Source organism: Prionailurus viverrinus, chromosome E1 (genome assembly GCF_022837055.1).
Source record: "Prionailurus viverrinus isolate Anna chromosome E1, UM_Priviv_1.0, whole genome shotgun sequence".
Classification (NCBI taxonomy): domain Eukaryota; kingdom Metazoa; phylum Chordata; class Mammalia; order Carnivora; family Felidae; genus Prionailurus; species Prionailurus viverrinus.
Window position 1 is genome coordinate 9,432,448 of NC_062574.1, and position 16,093 is coordinate 9,448,540.

A 16,093-nucleotide genomic window follows, 5' to 3' on the forward strand; every position below is an offset into this window, starting at 1 on the left:
ATTTCACAGACTGGGAAACTGAGGCTGAGCAAGATTAGGCACCCTGTCCAAGGCCACATAGCTGGGAGGTGACAAAGCAGGGGTTTGAATCCAGGGACACACCCTTATGCACCAAGCTCAACAAGGGGCAAGGTTTTGCCCCCCCCCCTTTTTTTTTTTTACTGTATCCTCAGGACCTAGCAGACAGCTTGTGCTCAAGGCTTTTTTTCCCCTTTTTTTCCTGCAAGAAAGCTCTGAATGACTGCGTGGTTAATCATAATCATAATGCAGAGGACATTATTGTGCTGCTGGAGAAAAACCGAAAAGTGGACACCCTCAAGTCCTTCAGAGGCACTTCAGATGACAATGACAATTGGGCAGAAAACCCTAATTGCAAATGCAGTTTTTAAAAAGTTCTCAGATCATCAGCCATCGGGGACATGCAAATAAAAACAACAATGAGATACCTTCACACTGCTGGGATGGCTACAAATAAAAGACAGATAATGACAAGTGTTGGTGAGCCTATGGGGAAATTGGGATGCTCATACATTGCTGATGAATCATAAAATCAAACAGCCACTTTGGAAACCAGTCTAGCTGTTCCTCAAAAAATTAAACACTAAGGGCGCCTGGCTGGCTCAGTTGGAAGAGCATGCAACTCTTGATGTGGGGGTCATGAGTTCGAGTCCCATGTTGGGTGTAGAGACTATGAAAAAAAATAAACCAGGTAGTTACCATATGACCTAACTATTGCACTCATTTCAAAAGAAAGGTAAACGTATGTCTACACAAACACTTGTACACAACTATTTACGGCAGTGTTATTCATCATGGCCAAGTAGAAACTAAAATGTATAAGGCTTCTTTTGGGGGAAATGAAGATGTCCCAAATTAGACTGTGATGACAGCTGCACAACTGTGCAAATATATTAAAGACCATTGAACTGCACACTTCAAAACAGTGAACTGTATGTGATTTCTATCTTAAAAAAAAAAAAAAGTCCTCTGAGCAGAAAATAATGCCTGTGTTCTTAGTGGGAAATGAATCAAGCAGAGAATAAAGTCTTCCTCAGTTCCAAGGTCACTGGACTTCTATTTCAACAAGTTTTGTTCAGTCCAGTCTCCATGTAAGGAAAAATCTCCTCCAAGCAGCCTTCACACCTATGTGTTTCATTTCACACTTAGTAACTTTTTATAAAGGCATGTTTCTTTTTTGGGAATTTATTTTCAGAATTGATTTTAAGAAAAGGAAGAGAAAGGTCACAAAAATGTGTAACAGACATATTCTTTGGAGGAAGGAATTAAGGATCAACGATGGGGGGCATCTGGCTTGCTCAGTCGGTAGAGCAGGTGACTCTTGATCTCAGGGTCCTGAGTTCAAGCCCAGGTTGGGGCTAAAGCTTACTTTAAAAAAAGGGGGGTGGGGTACCTGGGTGTCTCAGTTGGTAGAGCATCCAACTCTTGATCTCAGGGTCGTGTGTCATGAGTCCACATTGGGCATGGAGCCTACTTAAGAAAAAAAAAAAAAACACAAGGATCAAGGATGAGAAGGCAACTTCCTTTTCAAGGTGTATCCTTCGCACTACTTGATTTTTTTTTTTTTTTTTGCCATTGGCTTAAAAAACAAACAAATATGGACTGTCTTGTAGAGTTAAAAAAATTGTTTCAACTCATATGTGCAAGCTATGGCCAAAGCCTGTACATAATTAGGGTAAATTCTAAAGAGAGGTGGGGGAGAGGGGTTCAGAGTCTATAAGATGAGAATTATTCTGGCCGTAGAGGGGAGGAAGGGTAGGACTTGGGGGAGGGAGGTGGACAGGCCAGGGCCTATGCCTAAAACTTTTGATTTCCTTATGCCAATCCCAAAACTTGGTCCGGAGCCTAGGCTGGGCCATGTTTACTGGCCAGATAGACAAAGCCTCCCTGAGCAGCACTGTATCTGGAACTGACAGTAAAGAAATAGAAAGAAGCCTGTTTAGGAGGCTGGACAAGCTTCCTGGAACAAAGGAGACAGCGACTAGAGTTTAGCAGGCTTATAGTGGGAGAAAAAAATGCTAGCTCAGGTGGCCCTGGTCCCCAGCAAGGACCAACTTAGAAGGCCACCGAGGCCACAGAGGAGAAAGGGACCAAAGTCCTGCCAGTGTGAGTACAGTCTGCTGGCCTGGGACAATTCTCACTCACGGAAAGTGAGCTGCCACTTCCCACACTGCCTCTGAGCCCCAGAGGCCACTGCTCAGCCAGACCCGCATGTGGGACCTTTCTCACAGGACCCAGAACAGCCACATCCAGGCCCCGTGCCAAATCTGGGAGCCCAGGCCCAGGCTGGGCATTTGCCTCTAGGGAATTTCCCCAATCTTGGGCTGAAGCTGGGCCCGTTGTCAACAAGGCCTGCTATTGGCCAATAGACTTCCGATTTTTTTTAATGAAAAGATCAGGAGAGAGGGATGTTATCTGGGAGATCAGAACTGAGAAAGGGGGGATGGGAGGAAGGACCGAGTCTGAGCCAAATAAAGATGGGGCAGAGAGAGGAAGCGCGGGTCTCAGAGACAGGACCCAGAAGAGAGACACGCCCTGAGGCCGAGAGATCTAGAAGCAGGACAGGCTAGAACCAGCGACAGAGACAAGGGGAAAGACCAGACGCAAGCAGGGTTGGTCTGGACCAAGCACCAAAAACGCATCAGATAACCTGACTGAGACAAAGGATGGCCCAGGCTGCGGGCGAGGTCGAGCCTAAGGGACAGCAGTCGGACACCGAGGGATGGACGCTGACCAGAGGACCGAGCCGGGGATGCAGAAGGACAGACCCCAACCCCGCGCGGCTCCCACCCCGTCGCCCCTCCCCGACCGGGCCCCAGCCCCGCCCCCGCGCCCAGACGCGGCCCCGCCCCTTTCCCTAAGGGAGCTCCAGTCCCCGCCCCCACCCCCACCCCCCGCAAACATCTTCCCTGGGACGCGGTCCTGCGGCTGGAGTTAGGTCTCCCCAGGACAGCGTGGCGGCGCGGCAGATCTTCCCCGTGGACGCGGATGGCCCACTCCTCATGCCCCACTCCGCTTCCCAAGTCACAAAGCAGGACAGTGAGGGTGTCAGGGACTGTGGCCTCTGCCTCCCTCCGAGGGAGCGGGTGAGTCCTAGAAGGATGCACCCTAGAGGTGGCAACACAAGGAGCTTGTACGACGCGGGCACACGCTTGACCGTGAGCCAGGCACTTTATGAGCATTTTGTTTCTTCTTTTTTTCCAAGATTTTATTTTTAAGTAATTTCTACGCCCAACGTGGGGCTGGAACTCACAACCTCCCCTCTCCCCGCCCCCCGCCCCCACCAGGTCAAGAGTCCCCCACTCCACCCACCGAGCCTGCCAGGTGCCCCTGGGCATTTTCTTTCTTCATCCTTACCTCCCCCTGGGAGATAGAACTTCCATTTCAGAGAAGGGGAAACAGAGTCAGAGGTGAAATAACTCTCTTGCTCTAGATTACAGCACGGGTCGCAAGTGATGGTGAAATTTGAACACAGACCATCTGATTTCCCTCTGTGTTCCCATCTCTTCTTTAAAAAAAAAAAGTTGGGGATTCTCCGTCTCCCTCTCTCTCTGCCCCTCCCCCCACTCATGCTGTCTTGTCTCTCTCAAAGTAAATAAATAAACTTTAAAAAAATAAAATAAAAAATAAAAAAAGCTTACACCCTTTTTACACTGACAGTTTAAAGAATTTGGGGGAAGACACAAATGTTCTGACCACAGCAAAGGGAATAACGGGTTGACTAAAGATCCAAGGGAAGAAGTTCCGAAAAAGAGTTTAGGATTTGAGGGGCACCTGGGTGGTTCAGTCAGTTAAGTGTCCAACTTCAGCTCAGGTCATGATCTCATGGTTGGTGGGTTCAAGCCCTGCACATGGCTCTCTGCTGTTAGTGAGAGACTGCTTCAGATCCTCTGTCTCCCTCTCTCTCTCTCTCTGCCCCTTCCCTGCTGGTCCTCTCCCTCTCAAAATTAAATAAACATTAAAAAAAAAAAAGAGTTTAGGATTTGAGTGTTAGACCTTCCCTCAGAGCCCTAGGGTCCCCACGGGCTGCCTGATTGCTACAAAAGCCTATCTCAGGAGAGAAAAGTTGTCCAGACCTGGGTACCCAGGTCAAACATTGCCTGAAAGTCCCACTTGGGGTCCAGAGAGTTAGACAATGGGGAAAACATGCTTCGGAACTTCCTTTGTTTCTCTGGGTTTTTTCCACTTGTTTTTTGTAAGTTTCTGCCTTTCATGGTAGGAGCTTTCCTCAAATGTCTGGGACCAAAAAGCCAGGTGCATGGATGGGGCTTCCCTGAGCTTCCCTAAAGGGTGATGTCACCATTCTCAAAGTTTCCAGGGCAGACGTCTGCTTAATTCCCCCTGGTAGGCAGGGTCTCGTCTGTGCTTGGGTCCCCAGGGCACCAAGGTCTCAGCTTTTCCACTGAGTTAGGAATGGTCATCAACTGTCCAAGCATTGCCTCTGCACGGCTTCCTCTCCCGCCCTCTTTGTCCTTATTCTTTTGTGATCATTTTATTTATTTATTTATAAATCTTTATTTAAAGAGAGAGAGCATGAGCAGGGGAGGGGCAGAGAGAGGGAGACAGAGAATCCCTAGCTGGCTCTGCACTGTTAGCACACAGCTGGACACGGGGGTTGAACCCACAAACCACAAGATCACCACCTGAGCCAAAACCAAGAGTCGGACACTTAACCGACTTAGCCACCCAGGTTCCCCTATCCTTTTGTGATTATTTTAAAGGGGTTTGGGGAGGAAAGCATTTTTTTTTTTAAACTTTTTGCTTAATGTTTATTTATTTTTGACAGAGAGAGAGAGAGACAGAGCATGAGCAGGGGAGGGGCAGAGAGAGAGGGAGACAGAAGCAGAAGCAGGCTCCAGGCTCCGAGCCGTCAGCACAGAGACTGACGCGGGCCTCAAACGCACAGACTGCGAGATCATGACCGGAGCCAAAGTTGGACGCTCAACCGACTGAGCCACCCAGGCGCCCCGTAACTGGAAGCCCAACCATAACTGTGACATTTTATTTCTTTTTTTTTTTAATGTTTATTTTTGAGAGAGAAAGACAAAGTGCAAGCAGGGGAGGGGCAGAGAAAGAGGAAGACACAGAATCCTAAGTAGGCTCTCAAGCTGTCAGCACAGAGCCCAAAGTGGGGTTCAAACCCACGGACCGTGAGATCATGACCTGAGCCAGAGTCAGATGCCCAACCAACTGAGCCACCCGTGTGCCCCTAAGATTTTATTCTTAAGTAACTTGTGTTATAGTTCCAATATCTTCCTTATATCTTTTAACATGTTTATTAGTCTAAAATTCTTATTCTGGGGTACCTGCCTGGCTCAGTCAGTAGAGCATGGGATTTTTGAACTTGGGGTCATGAGTTTGAGCTCCATGTTGGGTGTGGAGCCTACTTAAGAAAAAGTTGGAAGTAATAAACAATTTAAAAAATGAAAATAAATAAAATAAAATTCTTATTCTGACAAGAAACAGGTTATAGTTTTTCTGTTGAAAGCAGTGATGCCCTGGGGCACCTGGGTGGCTCAGTGGGTTTGCTGTTCGACTTTGGCTCAGGTCGTGATCTCACGGTCCGTGAGTTCGAGCCCCGCATCGAACTCTGTGCTGACAGCTCAGAGCCTGGAGCCTGTTTTGGATTCTGTGTCTCCCTCTCTCTCTGCCCCTCCCCCCTCTCACGTTCTGTCTCTCAAAAATAAATAAACATAAAAAAAAATTGGGGGGGGGGCGCCTGGGTGACTCAGTTGGTTAAGCCTCTGACTTCGGCTGGGGTCACGATCTCGTGGTCTGTGGGTTCGAGGCCTGCGTGGGGCTTGGGCTGACAGCTCTGAGCCTGGAGCCTGCTTCTGATTCTATGTCTCCCCCTCTCTCTTCCCCTCCCCTGCTCATGCTGTCTCTCTCTCTCAGAAATAAACATTAAAAAATTAAAAAAAAATTTTTTTTTTTTTTTAAAGAAAGCATTGATGCCCTTAGCCTGTGGGATCTGCTGCTAAGTCCAGTCAGATAGTTTCAGATTTGAGTTGAACTGTAGAACACTCAGCTGGTGTCGCCGAACTGCTTGGTGCGGAAAGAAAACCCTGGTCGTTTGGTGACCAGAAGTGTCGGAAAGCAGAGGAGACACCCCCAGCTACCTCCCCTGGGAATCTCCTGCATGGGGAGTAGATAAGCCCGGGAAGGAGGCGCCACAAGAATACAGCCAAGCCACTCCTCGCCCCACAAGACGACCTTCATCAGGACGTGTTTCCACACTTTGCTCTCCAAAGAGAAGCAGCCTCAGGACTCACCCCTAAAATGTCATTCCCCGGATGTTGGGGGGGGGGGGTGAGTGGGCTGCTGTCAATCAGTCCACACCTGTTTTCGGCAGCGTCTCCCAAACCTTGAGGTCTGGGCCGCCCTAATTGGACTCCAGGCACACCTGGATCCCAGAGCCCAGTCATTGGAGAGGTGGAGGCAGGTGCTGTTTGTTCCAAGGCAAGGAGGGGGGGGAGGGCAATTAGCTCATCCCTCCCCATCACCCCCAAGAAATCTTTCTTTCCCACCTGATCCTCTTTGGGGGGAGGAGCTGGCAGCTGGTTTTGACCCCGACCTAGCATTGGATTCATCTCCCGAATGACAAGTGTCCGTTTACTGACCTGTTGGCACCCAGTGACTGCGCATATCTGTGCAGCCTTAGCACTTCGCACATGGGAAGAGAGACCAGTTACATTTCCGTAAATAGGAGGCTTTAGAGGAGGTCTTAGAAGAAAACGCTTGTTTTCCTCAGGCGATGCTCGGGGCCCCGAGGCACACAGAGCTGTTTGGCCGCACCTTTCTGGAATAGAAGGGAGGATATTTTGTCTGTTTCTGGGCATAGCAAACCATGCTCCACGGAAAGTTTGTGTCTCTACCTTCTCCCCTTACATTCTGTGGTTTGGAGTCACCCCAGAGAGCCTGTGCAGATGTCATATTTTGTGGTATGTCTTTAGGCACGACCCTTAATTTCATTAAAAATTTCTATGTTAGAAGACCTGTTTCAGGCCCTGCTCGCCTGAGGCAGCGGACAGAGCTTGGAGCCATGCTGTGCTGCTCTGGCCTATAAGTGGGGGGCGGGGGGGGGGGGGACAGAGTTGAAAGGGGAGCAAATGATTTTAGGTGGATGAAGTCAGTCTGCAGGGAGCAGCCACTTAGAGGAAATCATCAGCACATTACCGGAAGCCAGAGCAGCCCCGATCTGTGTTCTCGCAGAAGAGAGTAGACAGCCGATGTGTCGGCAGCTCCAGAAAGGCCGAGGCCCAGACATGCCACTGTGCACACTCTGTGGAACCTTCCAGCCCCCCCTGCTCGTGCCTCTTCAGCTTCTGTCTTCTTGTCTCTGGAGGTCTCTGTTCTTCCAAGCTCCTCTAGTCACCCCCTCGGGTGGCTCAGTGCCTTCTCCCTTCTCAAGGTCATGGCTGGTGTGGGGGCCGGAGCCATATTGTTCCTGTAAACCTTGGCAAGCTGTTTCCAGGAAAAGTGCAGGGGAGGAGGGGGAGGAGTAGGTTTACCTAAAAGGCCATCAGAGCTTCTGAATGAAAGTATTGGCTGCAAAAAGAGAGCAGGCCACCTCAGCTTCTAAAGGAAATTCTGTTCAGGCCTGATGCTCAGAAAACCCACTTTCACAGGCGTGGGAGGGGCTGAGGGGCTGTTTCACAGGAAGTCAAGGAACGCGCAGGAGGCGTTGGAGGCTGCCAGCTGATCTGCAAAGAGGTAGGCGGTAACCTTGGTCTGCTGGGCACGGTGAGAGATGGCATTCTCCCTTGGAAGTAGGGCCTTCCTCGGATAAGCCCTAAAGGTCCTTTCCTCCCACAGGTATTGGAACATTCCCTTAGCTGAATGCAACGGTCAGTATTTTCTGCTCGCAGAGTGAGGAGAGCAGTTCTGAAACCTGGGAGCATCGCCTCCCTTCCTGAAGGCCAGTGTTGGGGAGGCCTGGGCCGCATATTGAAGGAGTCTGCAGGGTGAACCTCTGTGCTCTGCCTGCTGTTCCCAGCAGGTCCCAGAACTTACCCCCCACCCTCTTCTTCCAGCAGGAAGTTCATATCCATCCCTACGGCAGGCAGATGGATGCCTGGGCCTGCTAAGCTTGCCTTTCTTCAAGCTCCTTTTTTTTTTTTTAAATGTTTATTTATGTTTAAGAGACACAGAGAGACACAGCGTGAGTAGGGAAGGGCAGAAAGACAGAGGGAGACACAGAATCCAAAGCAGGCTCCAGGCTCTAAGCTATCCGCACAGAGCCTGACTCAGGCCTCGAACCCACAAACAGTGAGATCATGACCTGAGCCGAAGCTGGACGATCAACCACTGAGCCACCCGGGTGCCCCCAAAGAGTAAACATATAACATATAATGAGCTCTTACAAACCTTTGAGACAGTTGAACAAAAATTTTTAAAAATTGAGGACATGAAGGGGCATCTGGGTGGCTCAGTTGCTTGAGGGACCAACTCATGATTTCGGCTCAGGTCATGATCCCAGGGTCATGGAATCGAGCCCTGAGTTGGCTCTGTGCTGAGCGTGGAGCTTGCTTGAGATTCTCTCTCTCTCTCTCTCTGCCCCTCTCCCCTGCTCATGCATGTGCTCTCTCTCTCTCTCTCTCTCAAAATAAAAATACAAAAATTGAGGATATAAACAGAGAGTTCACAGAAGGAAGAAAAGGTATTAAATCTTGCTCATCAAATAAACATGAATTTTTCATTATTTATTTATTTGACTAGATAATACCTGCCCATGGTGAACATTTAAGCAGTTCAAAAGATTTTACATAGTGAAAGGATGTATCCCTTCCTAATCTCTTCCGGGCACCAACCAATGTTAGCAATTTCTTATGCATCTTTCTGGAATTATATTATGTGTACACAAAATCATTAAAGTATAAATATCCCCTTGTTCAGACAAGTAGGAACACATTTACTCACTTCTATTCACATTTTGGTTGTTTTTAGTGTATTGCTATTATTAACACGGCAATATTATTAATATTGCTATTATTAATTGCTATTAACATAACATGTCTATGTTCATGCTTCTTTGTCTACATTGGGGAGAATATCATTAGATTCCTAGAGGTGGAATTGCATTTAAAGTATATATGCATTAAAATGTTCATTACTACCAGAGTCTGGATGGCTCAGTCAGTTAAGCGTCCTACTTCGGCTCAGGTCATGATCTCACGGTTTGTAGGTCCGAGCCCCGCGTCGGGCTCTGTGCTGGCAGTTCAGAGCCTGGAGCCTGCTTCAGATGCTGCGTCTCCCTCTCTCTCTCCCCCTCTCCCACTCTCTCAAAAATAAATAAACATTAAAAAACTAAAGATAAAAAAAATAAAATGTTCATTACTAAAAAAAATAATAGATAAAAATAAAATAAAATAAAATAAAATAAAATAAAATAAAATAAAAAAGTGCACCTGCCTGGCTTAGTCAGTGGAGCATGTGACTCTTGATGTTTGGGTCATGAGTTCAAGCCCCATGCTAGGTATAGAGATTACTTAAATAGATAAAACTTAAAAAAAAATCTATGTTATCAATAATTACTTCTAGTTGGTGGGAATTCAGGTAACTCAAATTATTTTACTTTCTTCTTTTTGCCATTCTAGGTTTTCTAAAGTTTTTTTTTTTTTAACATTTTATTTGTTTTTAAGACAGGGAGAGACAGAGCATGAACAGGAGAGGGTCAGAGAGAGGGAGACACAGAATCTGAAACAGGCTCCAGGCTCTGAGGTGTCAGCACAGAGCCCGACGCGGGGCTCGAACTCACGGACCGCGAGATCATGACCTGAGCCGAAGTCGGCCGCTTAACCGACTGAGCCACCCAGGCGCCCCGGTTTTCTAAAGTTTTTAAATAATGGAATGTGTTATGTTGTTCCCTTAATAAGATAACAAATATGAATCAAGCTGTTTCCATTTTGAAAAAAAAAAAAAAAAGTGAAAACTCAAACCCAAACATCGATGATAAGGACAGGGCTACAAAGTTTTGCTATTTTGAAACGTATTTATTTTCACTTCTAAAGAAGTATGGGGCTATCACATGAGGGATAGGAAACAATTATAATAGTGTTGAGTATACTTGGCAAAGTATAGTTATGTAATATAAAAAGCATATGTGAAAGTCACTATTGACACTGGAGGTTAAATAGGCGTAACATCAATCGGTTGATACTCAATAGCTCCAAAGAATGTGTCTCTGGTTTGTTGATCTCTGGGGACAAAATGCTATTATGATCTGGAAATCACGAGGGTGGCAGTTTCCTCTCCTTGAAACACTCGTGCCCCAGAATGGTGAGAAGCATTATGTGACCCCCTTTTTAAAAAAATGTGTGTTATAAATAATTATCAAAAGCCTTACACAGTCACTCTTTTTTTTTTTTAGTCCAGAAGTCATAAAGAAAAAGATGGCCAGATTCTTTTTCAAATTCAAAACTTCTGTTTTTACAAAAGACACACTATATAAGCAAGAGGTGAAATAATAGTCTGAAACACCCTCTTCACCACAATTTTAAGAGATAAATCACCACTTTTCAGAATATATAAAGAGGTCCTACAAATTAATACTTTATCTTCTGTCTACACATCAGAAGGAGGATCATCTGCTTCCAGAATGGGACCATGGGTAACTGAAACCGAGGGAACGCAAAACCTCAGATAAGGGGGGACTACTGTGGTCTCACAAGTTTAATCAGGGACATGCACGTTAAGACAATAAAGTGTCATTTTCCCCTTCAAATCATCCAAACTTTAAATGATTCATAATGTACATATTGTTTTAAGTGTTTATTTTCGTTTCTTTTTGAGGGAGAGAGGGAGGGGCAAAGAGAGAGGGAGAGAGAGAATCCCAAGCACTCTGCACTGACAGTGTGCAGCCCAATGCGGGGTTGGAACCCACGAACTGCCAGATGATGACCTGAGACGAAATCGAGAGTCAGATGCTTAACCGACTGAGCCACCCAGGCGCCCCAGGACTAGGTACTTCTATGCAGTACTGGTGGGAGTTTATATTGGCATCATTTTTTATTGTGGTACAAAATACACCAAAGTTACCATTTGAACCCTTGTCAGGTGTCCAGAGTGACATCACGTGCATTCACATTGTTGTGCAACCATCACCGGTATCATCTGCGGAACGTTTTCATCTTCCCAAACTGAAACTTCATGCCCACCTATGGTGAGTTCTCCTTTCCCTCCCCCCAAGCCCCTGGCAACCACCATTCCACTCTGTATGAATTGGACGCCTGTATGAATTGGACGGCTCTGGGCACTCCCTATGTGGGGAACCATCCAGTAGTGGCCCTTTGGTGAACAACTTATTTCTCTTAGCATCATGTCTCCAAGTTTCATCCACGCCATAGCATGTGTCCGGATTCCCTTCCTTTTTAAGACTGAATCCTATTCCACGGTGTGTGGTATAATCTTTTTTTAAAAGGCAACTTGGTAGTAACCACGAGCTTTAAGATGCCACGTTCTTGGACACAGTTCCACTTCTAGGTATATCCTGGAGAAATATTTGCACATTTGCAATAAATTGCATTTACAAGGATGTTCATTGCAGCATCCTCGTTTGAATAGTGAAAAATTAAAAACCACCTAATATTAATCAGTAAGGAGATGGGTAAACTATGGTATATCCACACTGTGAAATATATTGCAGCAATTCAAAAAGAATGGAGTTGATCCATAGTTACTGGCATGGAAATGTCTCCAAGCAATAGGAGTTGCAGTTAGGTATAATTTTAAAACTGTTTTTATATAATACATAAATATGTAAACACGTTGAAAATAATCTGGTGATAAATGCACCAAACTTTTATCAAGTAGCACAAAGAAAGGTAAGTGTGGGCAGAACAAGTTCTGGGAAGAGGCACTGAAAAAGGACTTTCACGTTATACTCTATATATGTTACCTTTTTTTTTTTTTAAGATTTTATTTTGAGGGTGCCTGGGTGGCTTGGTTGGTTAAGAGTCCGACTCTTGATTTTGGCTCAGGTCAGGATCTCACGGTTGTGAGATCCAACCCCGCATCAGGCTTTGCACTGGGAGTGGAGCCTGCTTAAGAATCTCTCTCTCCCTCTCTCTCCCTGCTCCTCCCCTGCTCCCTGAATGAATGAATGAATGAATGAGTGAATAAATAAGATTAAGTTTTTATTTAAATAACAATTAAAGCAGGAAATATGCTAAATTGAGTATATCTGAATTGCAGGGTTAATGGAGGTTTTTTCTGTATTTCTCAAGTTTCCTACATTGAGCGTATATACTATTATATACCTATATATTGTATAGGAGCACAATATAATTATTTTAAGGAAAAAATGGTATGCCTACTGTGAATCATCGTAACAAGATTGAAGTAAATCTACATATGAGGACGTGTGTATATATATATGTGTGTGTGTGTGTGTGTGTGTGTGTGTGTTTTGTATTGATACAGAAGTCTAGAAGGACCCTACAATGTATATTCTTACCGTGTCCTTACAAACCAATAAATAATGTTTCCATTACCCCTGAGTTAATTTCATTCTACTCTTCTTGCTAAGTTCCTGCTACACAGGCCATCTTGCTGTTAAGCTTTCTTCTACCTTGGGACCTTTGCATATGATGTTCTTTGCCTGGAACACTCTTTCCCCAGATATCATCAGGCAAGCCCTCATTTCTTCCAAACCTTTGCTCAAGTATCATCCTGTCTCTGAAACCTTCTCTGACCACTCCATATCCCTTATTCTGCTTTCCACTAGACTACTTCTCATTATCTAAAATATGATGTTCTTACCTATTTGTCTCCTCTTTAATATACATGGGGGCTAGAACTCAGTTTTGTTCATTGCTGCATTTTCACTGCAATAGACAATAGACACAATAGACAATAAACATTCACTGAACGAAAAAATGAATGGAAAAATATTCTCATTAAATGTGAGGTGAGCGGATTTTTCATTTTTTTACTGGATGTTTGTTTATATCACTAGATGTATTTATTTAAAAAGAGCTAGGGGGCGCTTGGGTGGCTCAGTTAAGCTTCCAACTTTTTTTTTTTAATTAAAAAAAATTTTTTTAAGTTTATTTATTTTGAGACAGAGACAGCATGAGCGAGGGAGTGGCAGAGAGAGAGGGTGAGAGAGAGAGTCCCAAGCAGGCTCCGCACTGTTGGCATAGAGTCCAACGCAGGGCTCAGACCCATGGAATCGTGAGATCATGACCTGAGCCGAAACCGAGAGTCAGACGCTTCGCTGACTGAGCCACCCAGGTGCCCCTTAATTTTTTTTAATGTTTATTTATTTTTGAGAGAGAGAGAGAGAGAGAGAGACAGTTTGAGACGGGAAGGGGCAGAGAGAGAGGGAGACACAGAATTTGAAGCAGGCTCCAGGCTCTGAGCTGTCAGCACAGAGCCTGACGCGGGGCTCGAACTCACGAACCGCGAGATCATGACCTGAGCCGAAGTCAGACACTCAACTGAACCACCCAGGCGCCCGGAGATTCCAACTTCTCACTTCAGCTCAGGTCAGGATCCCAGGGTCATGGAATCAAGCCCCGTGTCGGGCCTTGAGTGTGGAGCCTGTTTGAGATTCTCTCTCTCTCCCTCTGCCCCTCTTTCCTGCTTTCTCTCCCTCCCAAATACACTTCTAAGGAAGAAAAAAAGATTAAAAAAGAGTTAATATCACTTTTTGTTATTTTACAAAATCAACCAGATAATTTTTTAAAATCACATGTCCTAATTTATACTACCTGCTTGAAGACAAGCCATAACAGGTACTGATTGAAAACAACTTAGTTATGGAAGCAAATCTTTTTTCTAATTTTTTTTTCAACGTTTATTTATTTTTGGGACAGAGAGAGACAGAGCATGAACAGGGGAGGGGCAGAGAGAGAGGGAGACACAGAATCGGAAACAGGCTCCAGGCTCCGAGCCATCAGCCCAGAGCCCGACGCGGGGCTCGAACTCACGGACCGCGAGATTGTGACCTGGCTGAAGTCGGACGCTTAACCGACTGCGCCACCCAGGCGCCCCTATGGAAGCAAATCTTAACCTGAAAGAATTTGAGCAATTTCCTTGTGAATTGGGAGAGTATTTATATGGTTCTATTTTGTGTTTGTTGTTCTATTTTAGCAGAATATCCAGGCCCACCTTTTTGTGACATGCAAGCCTGTGACAGCATGTTTCTGTCCTGAAGGAGAAAGGTAAACGTGGAGGGAACAGGTTCTGGGGAGACACACTGAAAATGACTTTCATGTTTTAAACCTGTATATGTTATTTTTGATGGAGTCTTTATAAGGGGGGTTATACTCATTGGTATTGAAGTAAAAAATCAATACGGGAACAAAGCATAATCAGCAATGTTAGTTTGGGAGGCAGGGGAGAGGTCACGGTTTGAACAATGTTTCTCAAATTTTGAGGGATGTTAATTGATCAGAAGGGAAAGTGAAATAAAAAGTGAAACTGGAAATTGGAAAGCACTGGGTTAAACTTCAGACCAATTCTTCAAAACAAAACTTCTTGGAGCCCTTACCATGCTAGTGCACATTGTAAATCTCCAGGAGGGAGGTAACTTCCTGAGCTCTTGTGACCACAGCAACCCATTCACAGCGGTTGTAGTTTGAAGGATGGAAGTTTGGGAAATACTGAAACCAGAATTTTCTGGAGGTAAAAGCATTCCTTAAGGGGAGTCCTGGTGGGTGTCGGGTGGTCAGAAGAGTAGATGTTAGAATCAATTACAGGGAGTTGGGTGAGACCTACTGGCTGGAGTGAACTTTACCCCTCAACTTCTGAGGATCCCCCCACAACCCCCTAAACGGGAGGATAAGGACAGTGATGGGATCAAGAAAAGCATGAAAAAAGAAGAAACCTCAACACTGACTTTTCTGTTAACATTGTTGAACTAAATGCAAGATCCTCTTCCAGAAATCCACATTTGTCTAAAGCTTCCACTCGGAGTTGTCTGGGCTTCATTAAAGGGGAGTCATGGCTTACCCCTGCAGATTCTTTGGGAAATGAGCAGAGTATAACTAAAATAAAGTGTGCTGAGGTTCAGGAAGTTTCTAGAGGTCCTCCTGGGAGACCCACAGAGAATCAAAGAGACTTGTGCAAAGTTTATCCAATTCAGGAGCACAGTTTGACTTCAAAATTACATTGCTGGCTCTTGAACAGGGGCTGCTGGTGGACAATGCTGATGCTATGCTGTAAATGATTTCAGCCTTCCTGAAAGTCTATGGGTGGCAATTCTGAAAATACCATCCAGAAAGCAGTTAAAATACACCTCCCTTTACTCCCCTGAAGCAGCCAATGTTAAGCAGGGGCCCACCCTTTTGTGAGCTTATGCACACATTCACATTTTTTTTCTATAGCATTTTTCACTGACTTAAGTATTGTTCCATATCTGTTCCTACCTCCTACATTTTTTAAAAATTTTTTTTCAACGTTTATTTATTTTTGGGACAGAGAGAGACAGAGCATGCACGGGGGAGGGGCAGAGAGAGAGGGAGACACAGAATCGGAAACAGGCTCCAGGCTCTGAGCCATCAGCCCAGAGCCCGACGTGGGGCTCGAACTCACGGACCGTGAGATCGTGACCTGGCTGAAGTCGGACGCTCAACCGACTGCGCCACCCAGGCGCCCATTTTTTTATAACTATTGCATTATTATCAAGTAACCACTCTCCTGTGCAATCAGGTCATTTCCAGTTTTATTACAATAAATAGCATTATAAGCACTAGGCAAGTTTTTGCATGGTTTTAAGCACTTCAACATGTAATCCTAACGATTCTGTGAAGTATAACTAACACCATTTCTACAGATGAGGAATATGATGTACTGACAAGGTGAACTTGTTGTCCAAGGTTAGAAGCCAGTAGGCAGGCGGTGGAGCAATTTGAACTCCAGTAGCCTTGTCTCCTGAGCCACAATCAGTCCACTCACTACATTCTTACCCAGAGGGCATATAATCTTTAAATTATGTAAAATTCACTGTTTTGTTTTTTTTTTTTTCCATTTCACTGAGAACTAGCAAAAACTATCTTGGAGTGGCATCAGGTACAGTACACCAAACAAGTATTCTTTTAGCACATCTTTTTTAAAAAAAGATTTTAAGTAA